The sequence below is a fragment of the Semicossyphus pulcher genome, unplaced genomic scaffold (genome assembly GCF_022749685.1).
Source record: "Semicossyphus pulcher isolate SPU_LCO1_2020_fin unplaced genomic scaffold, fSemPul1.0.p SCAF_22, whole genome shotgun sequence".
Lineage (NCBI taxonomy): Eukaryota > Metazoa > Chordata > Actinopteri > Labriformes > Labridae > Semicossyphus > Semicossyphus pulcher.
In genome coordinates, this window is record NW_027211696.1 from 4745465 (window position 1) to 4766679 (window position 21215).

The following is a 21215-nucleotide window of genomic DNA, read 5'->3' on the forward strand; positions in this document are numbered from 1 at the left end:
CTTTAATCCAGTCTGTCTTTGTTCTTTCTGCTCATGTTCACATTAGTCCAGTTTCTTATTTAGATTTTCCCCTCTTCTTCTTTTCCCTCAGTTATTTTCCTGTTGCTTTCTCACCCCTTTCGACTACACCGTTTCCTTATCCTCTCTCTTATGCCTTCCCATTGCCACTTGTCCTTCCTTTCCTCCCCTTTCCTCCCTCTTCTCTGCCTCCTTTTGCATCTAAATCCTCTCCTGACTCACGTCTCCCTCTCTCTCCTTGCAGGATGGAGGCAGCAGGATACCAGCGAGTGCTGCAGGTGGACCTGGAGGTGAACGGGCTGATGATGAATCAGGGGGGACGGGAGGTGACGTGGCAGGTGGAGTATCCGCTCACCCGCACCCTGACCAGCGAGGTGCCCACCCTCATCCGTCTGGCACCACAGGACCTGGGTGGCATCGTGCCGTTAGCCATGGTGAGGAGGTTGGGGTTTGAGTGTGTTCAGATTTGTGCGTGTAGTGTTGAAATCAGTCATTGTGGAGGTCTGACATAATGTCCTATCTAGCGGAAGCAATGTGATTATGTTGTTCTACTGACGGTCAAACTTTGGCAGCTGTCCTTAATTTGATTGAGCATGTTTTTCACTTCCTGAAAACGACTGAACGCAAAAAGCACAAAAGCATCACCATGAGACATACCAATGTCTTCTGATGGCTAACATTCATAGACTTCAGACTCATTGAATGTGAAGTTACTCTCACCAAAAGCTGAGGAACTATGTATAAAAAGATCGGATTGGAGATACTGATCACCGAGACCTGCGATGTTGTTGAGCACTAGAAAGAACACTTTGAGGAACTTTTAAATCCAACCAACACGCACTCCGATGAGGAGTTTGAAGATCAGGGGAAGCCGCCTTACCTATATCCTTGGCAGAGGTGGGCTCGGGACACTATTGGGCTGTCTTGGCTGACGTGCCTTTTGAATGTCATGTGGAGGTCTTGATGGTGCCTGTGGTCCCATTTTTAAAAGGTGGACTGGAGTGTGCGCCAACTATCGGGCTATCAAACTACTCAGCCTCCTGGGGAAAGTGTGTTCCCGGGTGCTGGAAAGGAGGCTCGGACCTCAGATTCAGGAGGAACAAACAATCCAGTCTACACGGGTTTATTTGGACTAGAAGAAGGCCTATGATTGTGTCCTCCAGGGGGTCATGTGGGGGGTACCGCAGGAATATGGGGTGCCTGGGCCATTGCTTCAAGCCATCAAGTCCCGAGATGAGCAAAGTAAGAGCTGTGTCCTTGTCTTCGGCACAAAGTCAAATATGTTTCCACAGGGTGTTGGCTCCATCAGGGGGGTTGGGATGAGAGTCAGCAGATCCAAGTCTGAGGACATGATTCTCTGCAGGAACATGATGGATTGCTCCCCCTGTGTGGGGAGAGAGTCTCTGTAAGATTGACAGGCAGGTTGGTGTAGCACCAGCACTAATGCAGGTGCTGTACTGATGGATAGGCCATGGCTCCTTCCACCTGTTTGAGCACAAATACTTTGAGATTTAGTCAAGGATGGCAAACAAACACGATGACTTAAACTTGGGCGTGCAAACAGAATAAGCTTCTCAACAGTTCTCACAACAGCTTCTACATTATGAGTTATTTGTTAATCAGCACTCGGCTCAGCTCGGATTGTCCTTTGTTGTAAGTCTTTGACCTCTGCATGGTTCAACAGGACTCCCATCCAACAGCACGTTTTGTCTGATTGTAACAAATATATTTAAACATTAGGAAATTATATATGTGACAAATATGACCATTAGACATTAGTCCAATAAGAAGCCAGGCCCAAGTATTTTTAACACCCAGTTTGCCCTTTTAATAGTCAATAATCTGTTAATACGCTCAGATCTCGCTGACTGGAGTTAATTGAGTTTGGATTTAGACAGTCCAAACATGGATACATTGGCAAGAGGCTTCATGTTGCTAATTGTATTATGATAATGACAATGTAAATTGTTCTTCCAAAATAAAAGCAAAGCCAGTCTGTTTGCTGCAGAGAGATAAGAACAGTTTTCATTTGTCTCACTGATATCGGCCACATGAAAATCAAATGCCTTCAAGCGCTTCACAAACTTTTATTAGGCGACTCGATGAGGCAGCAGTTAGCTGCTGATTTATGGTTTTTGGCCAGTAGAGTTATCTGGACATTTTGACTATTTATAAAGTGTTAATAAAATAAGAATAAAACTATATTGATGGAGTCTTTAAAATGTATCTTAAGGCAGGATAACATCACCTTACAGCAAAGGCTCACTTGTGTCTGTTTTCTTTAAATGATGATTAAAAACGTTTGTACCTTGCATGCTGAGATGCAGCTCAAACTGCTATACTTAATAAGATCAGACAAAACAACAACGACGACAACGACGACAACGACGACAACAACGACAACGACAACAACAACAACAACAACAACAACAACAACAACAACAACAACAACAACAACAAAATGTCACTTATTGATTTGAGTCAATTTAACATTTAATCTTTTCTTGAAATTTGGGGCCTTCATGTGTCTTGGATAAAAAACATTTAAAGCCTTTTAGAGAGTCCACATTATGCTAAATGTTACCAGTTAATATGAATAATTATAATAAACAGAAGGAACAATAAACAGCAACACAGCTCAGCTGCAAACAGAGCTCCATTACACATGACAATGATGTTTCACATCACTCAGTCAGTAAATGTCTCTGCAGGTTCACAGCTGTTTAACTAACTCATAATCACAAAGAGAAGAAGCAACCAGGTCACTTTTCTGATGCTGAAGAACATTAACTAAATTATATAAATGAGGCTGAATACTAGAAGCTCAGTCGAGCATGCCTTACTAATCACAAGAGAGAGATTATTCAAAGTAAAGAAACTTTATCTTTGGGGTTTGTGGATGTGTAACTGCAGGTTTTTGGTTGCTCAGCATTTATACTCAATAGTTTTGTCACTAATCGAGTGCACTGTATCCCTAAATAGGAAACCTGCTTTAAAGGCAGTAAAGTCAGAGTGAACAAAGACTTTGATTAAAGTGTGTCAGTAGTTGACTTTGATCTTCACCTTTGCAGCAGAACTTGCAGGTAGACATTGATCATTGCTGCCACTCACCAGTGTTTGTCTGTGTGCACGATGTTAGTAACCTCTGTTTCTCTCGTCTCTCTGTGATCGCTGCTGGCCGACACTCCTACAGAGAAGCACACACTCAGTATCTGCCTGCCAAACAGGAAATACACGACTCACTGCTGTCTTTGAGTTATTGTTCATCGCAAAACTAGTGAAAGGTTAAGAATAAGAACAATACATTTTAAAAGCAAAAGAAAGTAAATGAGGTTTGGCCGGTCGAGTTATAACCAAAATATTAAGCAGAACGTCACTCCCAACTTGTAGGTCGGTCAGCGACCTTACACTTCAACATGTTGGGATCTCTCTAGCGTCCGTTATGAATGTGCAGGTCTGTGTGGTCGTGTTTGCAACGATAACAAACCAACCTCCCCGTCAGACTCTCAAAACAAAGCAAGCAAGTTTTCAGACGTGGAACAAAAATTCAGTTGTCAATTATTTAATCAGTTTGGTTACGTTTAGGCACCGAAATGACTGAGGTCAAAAGATCAAACATACATTTATATAAGTACTAATATGAGGACTTCTTTAACTACAGTACACTACAAAACTTAAAGGATAACTTCGTGATTTTTCAACCTAGACCCTGTTTTCCCATGTGTTTGTTTGTGAGTGACTAGAGGAGATAACAATTACTGAAATCGATCCAGTATTCAGGGAGGGACCACCGGCCGGCAGCCGCGAAATGAGATACAATGCAACTAAACGGGGCACCGCGCATACGCCAATATACAGCCACTAAAAGAGCTTGTTTTTGCTACTGACAGGATCAGACCGTTATAATAAGTGTCTGACAACACTGTGGCAGCCATGCTACTTTACCTTATGCTCTCTGTTGTTGTCTGTAACCAAGTCTCGCTCACGGAGAAGTCTCGCACTGAAATCTCGCGCAAGACCGTAGTTGTTGCAGGAAGAAGGAGAGAGGAGTGAGAGAAGACGAAGATGAAGAGGGAGAGAGGATCTCCAGCCATGACATTCTTTTAGATAACACAGCAGCGCTTTCTGTACTCCAACACAACAAACGGCACTTCTCCCTCTTCGTCTTCTCTCACTGCCGGCCGGTGCTCGCTCCCTGAATACTGGATCGATTTCAGTAATTGTTGTCTCCACGAGTCACTTACACACAAACACATGGGAAGATAGGGTCTAGGTTGAAAAATCCCGAAGTTATCCTTTAATAAAGGACGACTTCCCAATGACAACAACTATTACTTGTGATTTCACTCTGGAATGTAACCTCAGTCTTTGGGACGAGTGTCATGTTTGTTTGACATTACCTGACTCCACAGCAACTCAAACAGGAGGCCAGAGGACAGCAAGAAGGGCTCCATAAAGCTTCATATTCTGACTCAATCAAGCTGCCATGTTTGATAAGTTGTGAGTGAGACCAGGCTGAAATAAGTTGTTACCAAAGAGTTAATTCATAACCTCAAACATTCAGACAGACGGGCTCCTCGTGACGACAATCACTGCATACAAGCAAGAAAGATCTAAACCTGCAGCAATGGACAAACCACCTTTTCATAACAGCTCCTTTTCAAGGTTAATAAAACAGAGCAACATGTATAATAGTTCAATGTCTCACAGTGTTGAGTCTTTTGTGTCTGGGCTGGATATTTCAGAATGCTAGTTTAATGCTGAACACGCTGCAGATAACATTTGTTTGAATAAATAATTCAATATTCAGTTTAAACTTTAATTTTCTGGATATTGAGAGCAGCGTTCTGGCGTTGGGACGAGATAATAACACTTATTCTCAAAGCGATTTCCCTTGTTTCAGGAATACTTAATGTTTCTTTATCTTCCAACAGAAGTGAGTCAGACAGACTGTAACAGCCTGAACCCTCAAACATCTAAACGAGGAGCTCAGAGAAAGTTGTCTGTACTTACAGAGACACTGCTCCTGCTGTTCTCTTCTCCTCTTACTGTGAGAGAGGCCTTCTACATTAATGTGATATTATTGACACAAAGACAAACACATGTGTAACGCTTGTTGTTGCCTTCTATAAAAATGCTTATTCAGATTCTAAAGGGAGAATCAGAGAGAGAGCTGCTACCAGGACCCGAACAGGCAGACGAGAAGAGAGGCAGTGAACGTGTTTCATTGGCGAGCTTGAAAGAGAAACATGCAGAGGACACGCCAACTGAGAGCGCGCTGCTTTCGTCGTCCTCACATGAATTTCTCGTCGCTCTCTTGCCGTGCGCTGCCTCTCTGTTCGCTCATTAGAAGAGACAGCCAGTGTGGCCCCCACAGCTCTTTACAGTACATCCCAAATGCTATCATTAGCATTCTATTCACAGCATCTGAAAGTCTCTCCATTTCAAACTCAGTAACATTAGCTTTCTTCTCACAGCCCTGTAACATTATAACCAGAGCCATTAGCAGGAAGCTCAACGTTAGCCTTTGTTTTCTTGTCACAGTTCAGCGCCTTTGTCTGGAATAATTAAAGTTTGGTCAAATGCAGCTCTTCTCATTCTGAATCCAATAATCACGTCTGACAGATAGTGACAGACTGAGGCAACAAGGACAGCAGAATTAGTGAGACGTTTGTCCTCTGCAGGCACCAGAAACAGATATGTCAGAAAGAGAGCGCTCCCCATATCTGTAATCTACACGCAGTGCTATCACTGCATCAGGTCCAGCTAGCTGTATCCAAGAAGGCTGCCATCAGTCACATTGTCACACTGTCAGGAACTGTATTTGGAAAATGGCCTGGCAGAGCACTGATAGGCTGTGCAGTGAGGCTATCCACCGGCATGCTAAGTGTCCTCATGGCAGCATTAGCCATCTGCATGCTGCCATAATGCCCCTTACTGCTTGATGAAGGCCTCTGTGTAGATACAGGCCTCTGAGTTGTTATCTTTCTCCTGTGATGTTTCAGTGTTGCAAAGACTATAACCACCTGTTTCAGAGAGGTGGAAAAAAGACACATGGTCAATGAGTCGTCCTTCACCGTATTATCTACAAATGGGCAGGTCCATGCGTGACACACAGTGATTCACCCCGACAGTGACGGGATATGCAGGATGACAATACCCTCATCCATTTGGCATAAGGGGTCACTGAAGGTTTTGATCTGTGAAAAGGATGTGAATCATATGCTAGGGCCTCGCCAGTCACAAGATCTAACTGCAACAGAGACGGAGAATTGGGACTGATGTGTTAATCAGTGCTCTCCAGCATTACCATCAAAATATCAAACAAGGGAATGGTGTTCATTCCTCTAATAGATTTTCAGAGACTTGTAAAGAAAGAGAAACATGTCTGAATGAATAACACACATACTGTCTGCATGTCCTTTATACTGTAGACAAATAAACATGACACACTTTTACACACTTTCTCTCTCTCTGCTGTCTCACAGCTGGGGATTCTTCTACAAATGTCAGTCAGGCTTTACTTTGACGCTAAGCCTGTCCATTCTGTAAATTGTTGTTGTTTGTTTGTTTGTGTATTTTTTGCTGGCTTTCCTCCCCTCACCCTCCTCCACTCTGTGAGTTTTTTATTCAGAGCAGCTCTGCTGCTTATTCTAATCAAATAGGCTCCAGGAACAGGAGGAGGACCTCAGAGTACAGCAGGCTTTATCAGGGGCAGCACATTCACCACTGCTGACTTTGGCATTTACTCGCCTCCTGTTAAAGAGTGAGAAAGTATGAGGAGGGAAAAACAACAGAGGCTTAATATTTAATCTCACTAAAATGTTTCAGAGATCACAGTCTACAAAAAGAAAATCCAACAGATCACCAGACCAACAGGTTATGTAATAAATCAATATGTAATTAATGAGTAGAGTATAAATCACTGCTGGTCCTGATTTAATGATCAATAATGGTATTTCTTACTCCTGGTCATGGCAGAGTGCCCCCAACTCTTTATTAGCTAATACTGACATTATAGCTGCTTTGCAAACTGTGTTAAATCAGTGGAGACACAGGAGCTGATTATTCAGCTTGTTTCATCCTCACGAGATTCAACTCAGGTAAATACTGAGTGTAAAGCATCCAGTATGTGCAAAAGAGACGACATGATAAGAAATGACCCTGTTAATAAGTGTTGCACACTTGGACACAAAAGGGACTTCCAGGTGTGCATGAGTTTTTAAAATGACTTAACTCCAATCTCAGGAGCTGTAAATACAGAAACACGAGCACATCAGCTCATCGTGGCTGCATGTGACCGGACATCTCGGTCTACTGAATGACCCTGAATGTGCACCTGTGCATCCTAAAGACCCCTGAGCTGCCCACAAGTGCCTGTGTGAGCCATACTCATTTTAATCATAAATAAACCTGCTAAAATATCACTGATGCTTTTGTACATGAATATAAATCACATTCTGACTAAACAAATTAAATACAAAATAACAAAACGTTTGAGGTTGGGGGGTGCCAAGTGTCCATTTATATGTTTAACATTACCATGGGTCCCATGTAAGGTAAAGGGTTTTGTTCATAAGCTCACCGAGCAGAATCTGAATCCCCAAACGTTTTGCCCGTTCCATCACCTCCCTCGTCATTTCACGTATCAGCACTTTGCTCCAGCTTCTCTCTGGCTTCGTCATCACAGCGCAACAACTTAGTTCCTGCGCCTTTTTCCCCAAGCTATAACCATAAAGAGATTACATCCACGAACGTAGCTTTTCTCTCCTGCTGTATCAATATTTCTAAAAACAATGGGGGTAAAAAGTAGATATTGGAGTTGATCCCCCTGCCTTAGCTCTGACTTTATCTCCTGCTATCGGCTGTGAGATGTTGCTGATTGTCAGTAGCAGGGGGAGACTGCCAGACTGAGAAAATAGGCTTTTTATTGATAATTGATATAAAGTGAAAAGCTGCAGTGTGCTGCAGTGTCATTTCAATCACACTCACAGGAGCTCTAGGCCAGCACAGCACAGGATCTGTGAGCTTGCTGTCAGTCTGAGCCGGTTAGTGAAGACTCGAGCTGTGGTTCTCCGCGGGTCAGAGGCAGCTGTACACTCAATGAATTATAAATTACAGGTCAGTGTTCAGCAGTGTTGAGGGCTCTGATGTAAGCTGAACATATCTCACATGTCTCCTTCCCCTCCTCCTTTGAATAGGTTCTGTATGTGTCATTAGTCATTAGTCTTTCTCACCTCTTGAGCTCAGTACACCTCCTCTGGTACAGAGTGTAGCAAGAGGCCTTTCTTGTACATTATAACATCATTTAAGGCTCACCCAGAGCGTCACCCTTTAAATGTGGAATCATACATAGAAATGGGACAGTTACACAGTACATATTTTCTATTCTGTGTACAGTTGCAGTGGTTTATCAGCTTCGCTCTCAGAGCACAACAATCCGTACCACAGCAGAGAGAGAGCCTCCTCTTCAGACAGTCTCGGTCCATCTCAACAACAGCCCAAATGAACGGCACTAAACAGGCAGTTCACTGAAACCAAACCAAACAGTTTAGGTGTCAAAGCATCCTCAGCTTCTTCCAACAGTCCAGAGTAAAGCAGGTCAGAGTCACTGGTGACTTAAAGTTGCCTGTAGATGTAAAAGGGGAGTTTGGATTGTCGTGTTTACCTTGTTACAGACCAAAGAGAAGCACCAAGAGATAAAACACCAGCTGAAGCACAGTGACAGGTTTGTGTGGTTACTGTGTCTGTCCTTGATCTTTGAAACATCCAAATACAGTTACTATTCTATAAATAGTGCTTCTATAGGTCGTCTGCTGTACCTTACACACCATTCGTCCACAGCCATACCAGCCCACACACACTCCACCCTTGCACCCAGGCTGCACAGAAGCATAATGGCCTTTTATCGATTCCTCCTTCTCTTGCCGTCTCTCTTCTCTTCTCTTGCTCTGGACTCTGCACTGCAATGAGAGGTTGTGAAGATAAGCTGCTGTGTGACCAGAGAGACATGCCTCTTTTTCTGAGCAGGGGAGCGAAGGTGTGTTTGTGCTCCTGTGTGAGTCTGTGCAGCGCGTTTGTGTGTGTGTGTGAGTCTTTATCTGGTTGTGTACAAATTGCCTCATGAACAGGACATGCATTTCAGCCCTTCACAGCCCCAGGAGGGTATTAGGCAGCAAGGTGCTGCTTGGTGAGAGGTGGAAGGACTTCATATATTCCTTTTGTGCCTCATGCGTCACTCCAGCGTCTCGCTAAATCTCACTAAATTCCAGTAAAGACGCGGTGTGCTTGTGATCGAGTGTATTATATCTGAGCTCACGTAATATTCTATTCTTTATGGCACAAACAGTCTCCTTCATACATGGTGACGCTCATTAAGACCTCTCTTGTCATCCTTTTATTACAGTGTTAATGCTCATTACTGGAAACAGACACTCTGACCCTCTGCTGCTGTTGAGTCACTGGTGTTTGATTTCCTTCAGTGCAGAGGGATGAAGAGAAACATCTTCTTTCTCAGAGAGCATCTTCATGTACACTATTGACCTATTGTATAAAATAACCTCCAACAGATGTCAAGTAGAGCTATAACAGAAAAACATGGAGTGTGAGAGAAAGAGACGAGGCAGAGGAGACCTCTTGTTAGTCGACTTTGAATTCTTGATGTACTTTTGATGTATTTCTTTCACACGAGGGTGAAGAAACAAAGCAAACAGGGAGGCACCAGTGTTGAACTGTCAGGAGACAGTTTTCCTTTGCCTTTCAAAGTCGTCTTTTATTGAACTAAGCTGTGATGAGCAGGATCCACTGATACAGCAGATCCTCTGTACAACAACTCTCTGAGAGCTCAAGGATTACCAGACGTTGTCTTAATTGATCTCATTATCTTCTTCCTGCTCCTCTGGCCGTCAGTTCTCAAGTGTGCCTTGTGATAACTCGTGAACATCAAGTATTATTGTCAAGTATTTTTTTGTTACTTGAGAAGGTCTGCGTAAACCATTCATTAAAGGGGAACTCCACCAGCTGAGCTCCCCACCCTGAGCGTGATGTCAGAGGAAAATGGCTCCAGCAGGGGTCTCAAACTCAGTCAGAGAAGACGAGGGCCGAGCGGGGTCAACATTTATAGAACAGACTTAAATAAACCAAGATATCTTATAGAATAAAAAAAAAACCCAAGGGTATCAAAGAGAAGAAATTAGATCAAATTTAAAATAAAAGACACATCAGCATCATTCATTCGTCTGTAAGGTCTCATGCCCACTTGCCCCAGCCAGACGCTCTGCATCTTTTCTTCATGTTTGTGGTCAGGTTCTGAGCTGTGGACGCTCTCAGGATGGAGTGAAGGTGTGCATCAGTCGCTTACACAGGTATGTGCTTCCAAACATGCAGAGCATTTGAGCAGCTTGTAGGCGGAGCTTGGGGCATCATGTTTACAGGTGCTCTTTCCACGTCAACTACAAACAGATTACTGAGCAGTTCAAATTAAAATTTCTGAGCTCCAAAGTCGACAAATAGTCGTGTGAACTCTGCAGGTCCGCTTAGTTTATCAGCAAAACGCAGTTGGGAACACAGCGGTGGAGAGCTGGTTTGTCTGCCAACATGAAAAGTGACCCAAGTTTCCTCGCTGCATCTGAGTCACAGCTCGGCTTGTTAAACTCTCACTGCATCATACATGTCCGTGATGACACGGTCCCGTCGCCGAAGCTCGAGGTTTAGCGGAGTGAGATGCTCTGTAACGTCGCACAGAAACACGTCAACTCACACAGCCGGTGTTGACTGGTGCGCATACTGTTGCAGTGCATTCTGGGATTTGTAGTATCAGCGGTGTGCATGCTGTATGCCGGCAAGCCAGATATGTTAGACATATCTCATGGGCCTGATATAATTTTACTGCGGGCTGGATGTGTCCCCCGGGCTACAGTGAGACTATAGTTTTTGGTTTAACACCAGAAGGAGAGAGTCAAGTGGTCCAAGAATGATCTCTATAAGTTTAGGTTAGCAGTCAATGGATGGGTCATACCAACACTAACATGCCACTTACCTCATACATGTATTTTGTATTTTGTCACCTCCATCGGTAGAGAAGGTGGGTAGAGGTCCTCACGGGCAACCCGGTCCCTAGGACCCAAGATCCTCCTCATGATTGTATCGGTCGTGTTCCAGGATTTATTTGGGTCATTTGGGTCTGGATCGGGTCCCATTCTATAACCTTGGTTCCTGAGTCTGTTAACCATTACATGCAATACCTGAGTTGATCCGAGAAGAGTTGTGATGTCAAACATACTGGCACCTTTCCTGTCCTGCTGGTTGTGGACCAAGACAAGAAGAATGCAAGGCAGTTTAGGGTATTGATGAATGTCCCAAGTTCACTAGAGTTTGGGTCATTGTGGTTATCAACCTCAAACATTTCTGAATTTCTCATTTTCTATGTGTTTGTTTAACAGTCATTGTGTTATTGGAGCTTATATTAATGGTTTCTTTCTGTTTTCTCTTGCAGGACACAGAGATCCTCAACACGCCGTCCTCACTGGGCGAACAGTCGCCGTGCCAGTAAAGGCCGTGACTGTTGGAACAGACAGAGCAGTCTCTGATGTAACTGAGTCGGTGGAGTGCAAGTCAACAGATGAACAGCTTCTCAAGGTTAGTAGGATGTCTCTAAGGCATCTGCTTTTTATTTCAGCTTTTTACAACTGGTCTTTATTGTAGTCTGCTTCATGGTCAGCTTTTTAGTGCTGCGTGGGCGGATGAAGACAATGAACAAATGGTAGATGCGGTGTAGAGGTGGTTTGCGATCATTACTCTTGAAAGCAGGTGCTAACTTTCCTGCAGCAAGATGGAGCATGACTTATTTTCTGTTAAATGGTTCGCCAGGAAATGAAAACTCTCCTCAGGTCACAAATCGATACCTCAAAAATGAAAAAGAAAAAGAAAGACAAATCGCAGAAATGAGCACTCATCCGAGGAGATGCTGTCGTCATTGAACATGCTGATTGAAAAAAGTATGTTCCCCTGAAGTTGTCCTCTGTGCTACTTAAAGTTTAAATTACGCCAAAGCAACAGTAACTTTCTCAGCTTCTTTCAGCTGCCTCCAGATAATGTTCAAATAAACTTATTGCTTTACATAAACAGTTTGTAATGTAAAGGATGGATTTGGTCACCTTCATTACTACTTGCCAATAAAGTCACTTTGACAAACCATAAAGGTGACAAGTGTTTCACTGTGACTGATTTCCAATCCTAAACAAGCTCCAACTTTCTGTGAGGTGATTTTCATTGGCTCTCTGAAAGCTGTGGTCGTTAAGCTGAAACCTTATTGAATGCTTTGGGAAACTTTACACACAATTTGTGGTTAACCCAAAAAAACCTTAACCTGAAGTATAATCCAGTAAGTAAATATGGTAGGTAGGGATTGAGACTGTCACTGTGGCAACACTAGATTACATATCTGCCCTTCAACATGTCCTCATTTTATATTGTGAAAGGAGAAGCATGGAAAAAATGAAGTGAGAGAAATGATTAAAATAAACTATTTGTGGTTAATTGTCAGTATGTGTGGGAGAATTATAGAAGTGTGTGTGTGTGTGTGTGTGTGTGTCTGTGTGTGTGTGTGTGTGTGTGTGTGTGTGTGTGTGTGTGTGTGAGCAGCTGTTGTGTGTTTTCGTGTTATGAACATGCATATCAGAGCGCAGGGAAGAGGCAGATCTCTCAAAGGGTTTAATTATCCACTGAAGCAGTACCACACATTGTGACGCTGACCTCCCCCTCTGGTTTGGGAACAGTAAGCGGTACCCCTCCTCCCTCCACCCTATTTTCAAAGGAAACTCAAAATAAAACCCTTTCAGATGTGGAGGGACCACCATCTTCCCTCACTGTTTGGTTACCATGGTTACTTCACAACTACATTTTGTATATCTTGTGCTTAAACAACAACCCTTTATGGTCAGAAAAATATTGGTCCGGAAAAATGACAAGTTAAAAAACGCCTCCTATTTTTGTTTTATTTTACAGACCCAACAATCAATAAAATAATGTTTGGACACTGGCCTTGTCTGTAAAGAGATCACGTCTCTGTGGTCGAATACAGAAATTAAAAAATCAGATACAAATGGAAATAATTGGGAGTTATTAACAGCCCTAATTGATTGCATTACAGGTTGATGCAGTAAGACTGGTGGTCTTCTTTAGTGGCACAACATTATTAATTAATTTATTAAATAGAAATATTCTTGATGTAGCTAATCTATCATACCGAGCACCCAAAGGATCAAAGTGGGCCGCCATCAGGCCACCATCATCCATCGATCAGTGTTTGTTAATGACTCTAACAATGGTTCTGTTCTATTCAGGTGTCTGAGAACGCCATGATAGGCAGTCAGCATGCACACGACCAGGACCATGACACGGAAGCAGCTACATGGAATAAAGCCATCATTAATGTGACTATAATCACCTGTGCTTCTCCTCCTGTTGGATGTAAAACTGTCCGCTGTGAAAAAGGCCGATAATGCATTAGACTGGAGGTGAACAAGTGAGGAGAGGGGGAGAAAGATGAAGTAAAAAGGGAGGATGAGGAGGAGGAGGAGGAGTGACACACGCCGAGCTGTCAGTTTAGTTCCTCAGAGAGAGGAGCTGGTCTGACATCATTTGGGAGGAAAGCTGCCAAGTTCTATGCAAAGACGTGGAGACAGATGACAGTCTTCTTGTGGCTGCTTTGTTTTAAAGAAGCAGCTGTCAGTACTGAGGACGTGTGCTCAAATGACTACTTGTGACAATCAAGTTTATGATGGTGTTTGAGATTTAAATGGATTTAAATGTGATTGCAAACAAAACTTAATGACAGATTGTTCTTTGGTCCTCAAAGGGAAGAAAATATTTGATAAGATGATTATGATGCTTTCAATTTAAAGACACTTTATTTAGTTTAATCTGGAGATGCATGTGAGAAACCTCTGTAACTGATTGGAGCTGTACTTCATCCAGCCACTCTGCATTCAGTTTGAGCCAGTTTCTTTTGTGTCTGTTCTCTGCTCCATCTGCTGAGTTGGACCAAAGTCACACAACTTACACACAAATGATCATGAACCCACATGACACTTTGAGTTCTACTGAAGCAATGCCAACTCTGACCACCCTCTTAGTCTCACATTGACTGAGTTTTTCCTTCCTGTGTCACTTTGTCTCGCCTCTCATCCTCCTGCCTCTGTCATTTTTTGTCTCTCTCTCTCTCCAGGTGTCGGAGCGATGTGACTACGTGTACGTCAATGGGAAGGAGACGAGAGGAAAGAGCCGAGTGATGCTCAACTTCACCTACAGTTTTCTAAGCGCCCAGCTGCCTCGCCTGCCCTTACTTATCGACGTAGCTGACCCCGAGCTCAGGCAGAGCTCAGTCATTAACCTGAGGGTTATTTAACAATCCCTGCATGACTATCCTGATCAGTGTTCACTTGGTAAAACAAAAGGAGGCTACAATAAATGTTCTTTGTAGTGATGATTCAGACATATAAGCATAAAAAGCATGTGCAGCTGCAGAGCAGGTACAATGAGATATAATAATTCATTTGACTGTTCTCCCAAAAGGTTCTTATGCTGAATAAGAAATGGTAATTTTAAGCAGTACAGAGTGTGGACAAAAGTCTCTGAGGCTCAGAAGTTACACAGAGCACAATGAACGCATGAGTCATACAAGACGGCGTGAAACAAAAAATAATCCGTCATATCTTTCAAGTGCATCTCTGCATAAAGAACACACTGTATGTGAGGTTTATGTGCATAATTGTAAGAAAAAAAAACATTTAAAGAAAATAGAAAATTAACTTTGAATAGGTTTGTCAATAATGTGCTCCAACATCGACACTCATTCACATAAGCGTGAAGGCCACCTCATTACACTCCGACACCGCGGCTGACCTGTCACTCACTGCTCCAAACATGACCTGACCTCATGTTTCTGGTACCAGCCACAAACGTCACCTTGGTTCAGACTGCCGTCCCTTCACTGATGTGGAAGAAGGGAAGGGAAGGGGATGGTGCCATTGGGCCACAGCATGTTAACCTGTCAGCCCGTTTTTCTGCCTGACCGGCCATGCCTCATTAAACCTAATGGAAACTGTCACTGTCGCTCCCCCCGGCCTCCTGACTGTTAGAGAGGGACACAGGCAGAGCTGGAAAGTGAAAGGGAATAAAGGTGAGAGAGAGAAAAGCAGAGGAAGTTGAAAAATAGATTACAGGAAAGTCAAGTGAAAAGTTTACGTGAGAAATATAGAGTGAGAGTCAGCCAGAGATGTCACCATGACAACGCACAGGAAAACAGGAGATACCCATAACCAGTAATAGAGAGTGATGGAAGGTGAAGGGCGGATGGATCAGAGTGACGTATACGCCTAATAGCCGTATCAATGTTTCTCTCCATCATCAGCACGGTCGACTCCAAGGAGCGACTCCGTGTCCCAAGGCCACATTTACCATCACTGCAGCTCCCACAGCTCAGCCTGGAGGCCAACAACACAACATGTTGTTGATAGATATGATGTATTATAGTGGCAGAGGGAGCAGTTTGTGTCTACAAGCATTTAAAGTATTTTTAAAAGAATTGGAACCTTAACATACACAAAGAAAAAGGTTTAAATTCAGTAAAGTAGCAGCTTAGTGGGTTAAATGTATATTTTAAAGCTTTATTGCCTTTGTTATAAAGTACAGTAAACATGTAGGTACCACACAAATGTATGGCTTTGACACTATTGTACCATGCTGTTTTACCAGTGTCTGCATTTCTTATTAGCTCCTCTGATGCACCTGTTTTCCCTCTTCTATAATTCTTTGCAGGATTTTTCCAATATTCCATAATAAAAGGTTGTTTTCTCCCTTCTACCTTTTCTACCAACTCCAGTCTAATGTGGGTCTTTAAAGTGATAAAGGGCCATATGAACTTAAATAGGAGAGAACAAATAGAACAAATGTGTCACAAAACTAGTGGGTTTGCAAATATTCATTTGCTACAAAACACATCTCCTGAGATGGCTGTATCTGCAGAGTATGTGCCGCGGGCCAGATAAATGGCAGACATACAGCAAAATATCAGTTGACCTTTAAAGAAAATGAGAAAGAAAGCAAGGCAGCAGTTTGTCTCTGCAAGCTGTTTTTAATGGATTTAGAAAACACTGTGAGTCTGTGACTTTCAGGAGGTCGGGGAAACCTGCAGCACAACAGACAGTAGAGGCTTTGACTGCAGTAAATACATCAGAGGGTTTGGACTTTGTGGGCATTCATGGTAATAAAGAAAATAATGAATTATATAAGATTGTAATAGAAGAAAAAATAGATTTATACTTGTTATAACCTTCAAAGTATCTATCAATATCTCACCCCATCTTTTCCTGCAGGTATGAGCGGGTCACTGATGACGAGGACGCAGACGATGCAGCTGAGGAGAGGACCGAGAACAGCTGTGTGGCCCAGTATCAGAGCGCCACCCTGCGTGTCCTCACACTCTTTGTGGTGGATACTGGAGAAGTTAGAGCAGCCGCGGAGGAGGACGGGCTGGGCCAGCAGAACTTCCTGCTGGGTAGTGACTGGTCACAATGTCGCCAGCGGTTGAGAACACTCTCTCAGAAGGGATACTGGTCCCAAGATATCGCTTTGCTTGGTGAGAGAGTGGATACTCCCCTGCATGCACCCTCCACCAAAGTCAGTGGATTTACATGGAGTGGAACAGGTTTTACATCCCTGTATCTGTTCAGTTCTTCCCGTGCCTTTTCAGCGGGAGAGTTCTGTGGTACTGTGGCTGTAGGCTGGCCCAAGGAGAGACATCAAGGCGCTGGAAGAAGATTCCTTTGACCTCTTCGTTGGAGTGGGAGCAGAATCCTCATCAAGCCTCATCAGACATTGTCCGTTAAAACAACTGGGTCTTTGTTTGTAAGCTCCCACTCTGTTATTGTCCCGGACAACAGACCCGCTAGATTACTGCCATGTGACTGGTTTTACCTGCTCTTGTTTGCAATACTTGAGACATGAGGCTCCGGTCATCATTGACGTAGTGAGACGTTATTGTCAAGTATGAATCCGTCGCTCTGGATGTCCAGCTGTCACACGTTATGGCAACTCTTTCTGCTGACTTCAGTGAAGCTGCTACACTGTCTCTGACATCTGCATACATTTTTGGGACCGTCACTTCACTCAGTTGTTTGCGTGTCAGTCTTTTCAGCCTGTTTCTTCTTATGGAAATTGTTTGGGCCATTTCAGCACGATTGCCCTTGTCGGCCACCGTACCTTTATCATTATCAGCTATTAAAAATGTTCTGGGTCAAGTGCCCTCGAGCCCTGAAAAGCTTCTAACCCTCTCAGACAATTAGTCTTGTTCCACAGGATCACAGACACATTCCCCTTTCTAAAAGGCCAACCCAATTAGAGATTAGTTACTTCAGTCTTATTACATGTTAATGTGGCATTTCCTGTGCAATTTCCCCTTTCCCACTTACAGTACCTATGAATCTCCTCAGATATAATTTGCACCCTTAATAAAGCAAACCAAATAACCTGTGCATTGGAGATGTCCCCAGGTTACCAGGAAGGTAAAAAAAGAAGGAGCGCTGTGATAGTAATGTTTTTTACAGACTTAATAATTTATCTGTTCTGGGTTTACAGCCATCTTTTCAGGCTCCACCTGAAGAGATCTTTATTTAGCATGTTAGCATGATAACGTTAGCATGATATGGCAAACTATTTGATGTGTTGTGATATTTCAGTCTCATGGTGGACCTACCAACCAACTGACCAACAGACATAGCCAACCCTAGAACCATGTCACAAACAGGGATGAAAATGCCCACACTTTGTCAAAGGCTAAAGTGATGTCTTTAGGTAGCTTGTTCTGTCTAACCAACAATCCAAACCCCCAAAACATCTCGTTAACAAAAGAAAAAAATAAAGAATGAAGAGAAAACATCACATTTGAGATGCCCAGACAAACACATGTTTCACAAATGACGTAACAATACACATTGATTAGCTAAATACATATTTTGCTGTGGAAGTGAATGACCATGAGCCATGATGGCAGAAAGGGGGTGGAATGGGGCTGTGCATCTACAGCAGCTACATGTGTGCTTTATAAACACTATCAAAAAACATGTTCACTTATTACCCACTTTTTCAGACTGACAGACCGATCTATTTCGTGCTGTCTGTATGCGTTCTTTGAACATCACCTGTATTCAGATGTCTTTGCACACACATATTGCACATCATAATGAAGCATTGTTGTTCTGTTCATTGATTTAAGTCACACTCTGGATCCAGTGTTAAAGGTACGAGGTGTACGCAGTGGGCTCTGCAAGACCTTTGAGTTACTGTTGTTCACATGTGCTAACACTGGTCAGTTTGTATTCCTGTTAGCATACTGCACGATTGTTCGTCATCAGGTGGGTGTAGATAAACTGAAAGAATGATCCTGTGTGTGTGTGTGTGTGTGTGTGTGTGTGTGTGTGTGTGTGTGTGTGTGTGTGTGTGTGTGTGTGTGTGTGTGTGCGCGTGCGCGTGCGCGTGCGCGCGTGCGCGTGCGTGCGTGTGTGTGTGCGTGTGTGTGCGTGTGTGTGCGTGTGTGTGTGCGTGCCAATGTGATTTATGGCTAGACTGGTGCAATTATAACAGGTTTGAATGTGGTATTGTTTTCTTTATTCTGCTGACATTGAAACACTGCTCTTGGGGCGGATGAAGAAGACAGCAAATGAAAACCTTTTCATTTTTCAAAGCTGACTTTGACCCGGCTCTTTCTACAAATGTTAACAATTCAGCGAGATGGATCAGGCCTTAGAGAATGTCACGATAAGAGACTTGATGCAGCTCTGAAAAACAGACGTGTTCATTAAGGGAAACGAATCATGGCATTTTTAGCTACGTGCAGTTGATCACTGGAAATCCCTGCGGTTATGGCCTTACTGAGTTCCAAGTATAGATGTAGCTGCAGCTGTTAATACACCCTCCTTCTAAACATGAAGCACCACTTCTTCTCTCCTCCTGAATTTATTTCTCGCTTATTTTTTCTCTGATGGCATCTTTGTTTTTGGGTCTGTGTTTTCCAGCGTCCTGGGGGAATGTGTATTCTGGGTCCCTGAAGTGATAATGAGGCTTGCTCACTGCTTCTTTGTTCTGCAGCACAATGCCACACTGACAGACCAGGAACGTTCAGGAATACAGACAACAGAGAAACAGCTATTGCTTGCTTAAGAGCGCATTTTAGTAGATACAAGTGCTGTTGTTAATGTGAGCATGTTAATTATTTACATGCATGATGCAGGTTAGTAGGAGCTCTGTTTGCTTCTGGTCACATTTAATTTAGCATAGAACCAGTGGTGGAGATGTGGGGGAACGCACTGGACCTTCTGTTCAATGCGTTTTTTATGGGTAAATCGCACACAGCTGTTTTACACTGTTTCTAAAGCTTATGCATAAAACAGACACAATTCATTGCCCTTGAACACAACACAGATCTAGCTTTGTCATCTAATTTTTAAAAATAAACTCCGAGCATTTGTTTGCTAGATAGATTGTTACTTAGCTCTCCCACACAACCCTCATTTTGTCAACAGTCAACATCACACACCTGACAACTAAAACCTAAAAGTGCAGCACTGCAGGCGCTGCAAACAATTTCAGGCTGAGGTGAAGAAAACACAGGAATACAGGAAAGAATGACTTAGATGTTATCCATAAAAATATACCAGATCCAGCTCTGGACATCTCTACGATGCTTCATCAAATGTGACATTGCCTCGTGTGCATTTGTGTCCAAATGAGATGTACACTTTCTTGGCCTGGTTCCAAACCCCAGCTGGCCTGTCTTTGCACAAGTGACACAATCACCTGTTACTGCAGCACTGTGAAATGAGGCATTCTGCTACAAGGAACCAAAGAGAGAGTCAATAGACTGTTGAGAAGCTGAAGTGATCACACTTGATGAGCAAGTAGAGCTCTGTCTCATCTTGAGTTTCATCACTGATACTCTTGGCATCTTTCTGAAGCCCTGGCATTTGGCTCAGTTTATCCTACAGCCACAACTTTAGAGAAGTGCTGATCAAATGTCTGCAGAGCTAACTTGTGAAAAACTCATCCCTGCACATAAACTAATGACAAAAAAAGAATTTACTCCCCACAGCAACATTCACAACTGTGGTCATCTTCTGTCTCACTTCTGCTCCAGGATTCTCTGTAATTTTCCACTCACCCCACCTCTGCTGCTCTCTGCCTGCCGGCCACGCCCACCTCATCAGCTCACCTGTGCACACAGCTGCTTTCCATCTGCAATCAAGCCAGTAAAGACTCTCCTGCTCACTCACTCGCTGACAGATTCATCATCTTCTCAAGTAAGACTTTTCAGCACACTCTTTTGGACTGATTCCCCGTTGTCGACCCAGCCTGCCTCTGACCTGCCTGCCATGTTGTAATCACCTCAGCCTTCTGTCCCTGACCACGAGTTCTGCCTCAGTGTTGCTGGTTTCTGTCTGCTGCTCCCCTTTGGCTGTTTAGAGTTCATCTGCGACGACGCTGCTGTGTGAGTTTCCCTGTTTTTTTTACCTCAGAGACTCTCACAGAATCGCCACTCTCGTCACTGTGTGTGCGTCCTGTGAACACTTACCTGTTGGCTCCCTAAACCTCTGCCTGGCACGGACTTACCTTTCACCTGCTCCCTTCTGGATTATCTGTTACTGAGTGCTTACCTGGTTTTGGACCCACTGCTCTCCCGTCACCATGAACTGTTGTATGAGTGTCAATGTCAGTTTCAAAGAGTCACTTTTACTATCAGTAACTCTACTTTGAATCGTATGTTTGGGAATTCACAACAATAAACTGTAAAAGGCTGTTTAAAAGTCTGAAACAACAAGGACATCACTGTCTCCTTTTGTGTACTTGACTTGAAAAGCCTACAATGATATTCTTTACAACACTGTCCTTCCAGCTGAGCTGACATGAACTCAGAGAGCCATGACAAAGTTAACTGTTCACAGAGCGGGTCCATAAAGAAATAGTTTTCAAGTTTGGTGTTGAGGAACTAAACTTACTATTCTAAACAATATTTTATATTTCTAGTATAAGCAGATTTGACTACTTTAAAGCCTTCTTAAAGGGCCAGTTCGCTGATTTTTTGGGGAGCTACTGCCGTTATGGTAGGAAAAAAACGCAATTTGACTCAGTGCCTTTGGAGGACG

General features: G+C 43.3%; 1 pseudogene; it reads left to right on the top strand.

Annotated features, from left to right (window-relative positions):
* The window catches only part of LOC138602369 (transmembrane protein 132C-like), a 95643-nt pseudogene extending 75209 nt beyond the window's left edge, over positions 1 to 20434 (top strand).
* The last annotated feature ends 781 nt before the right edge of the window (positions 20435 to 21215 follow it).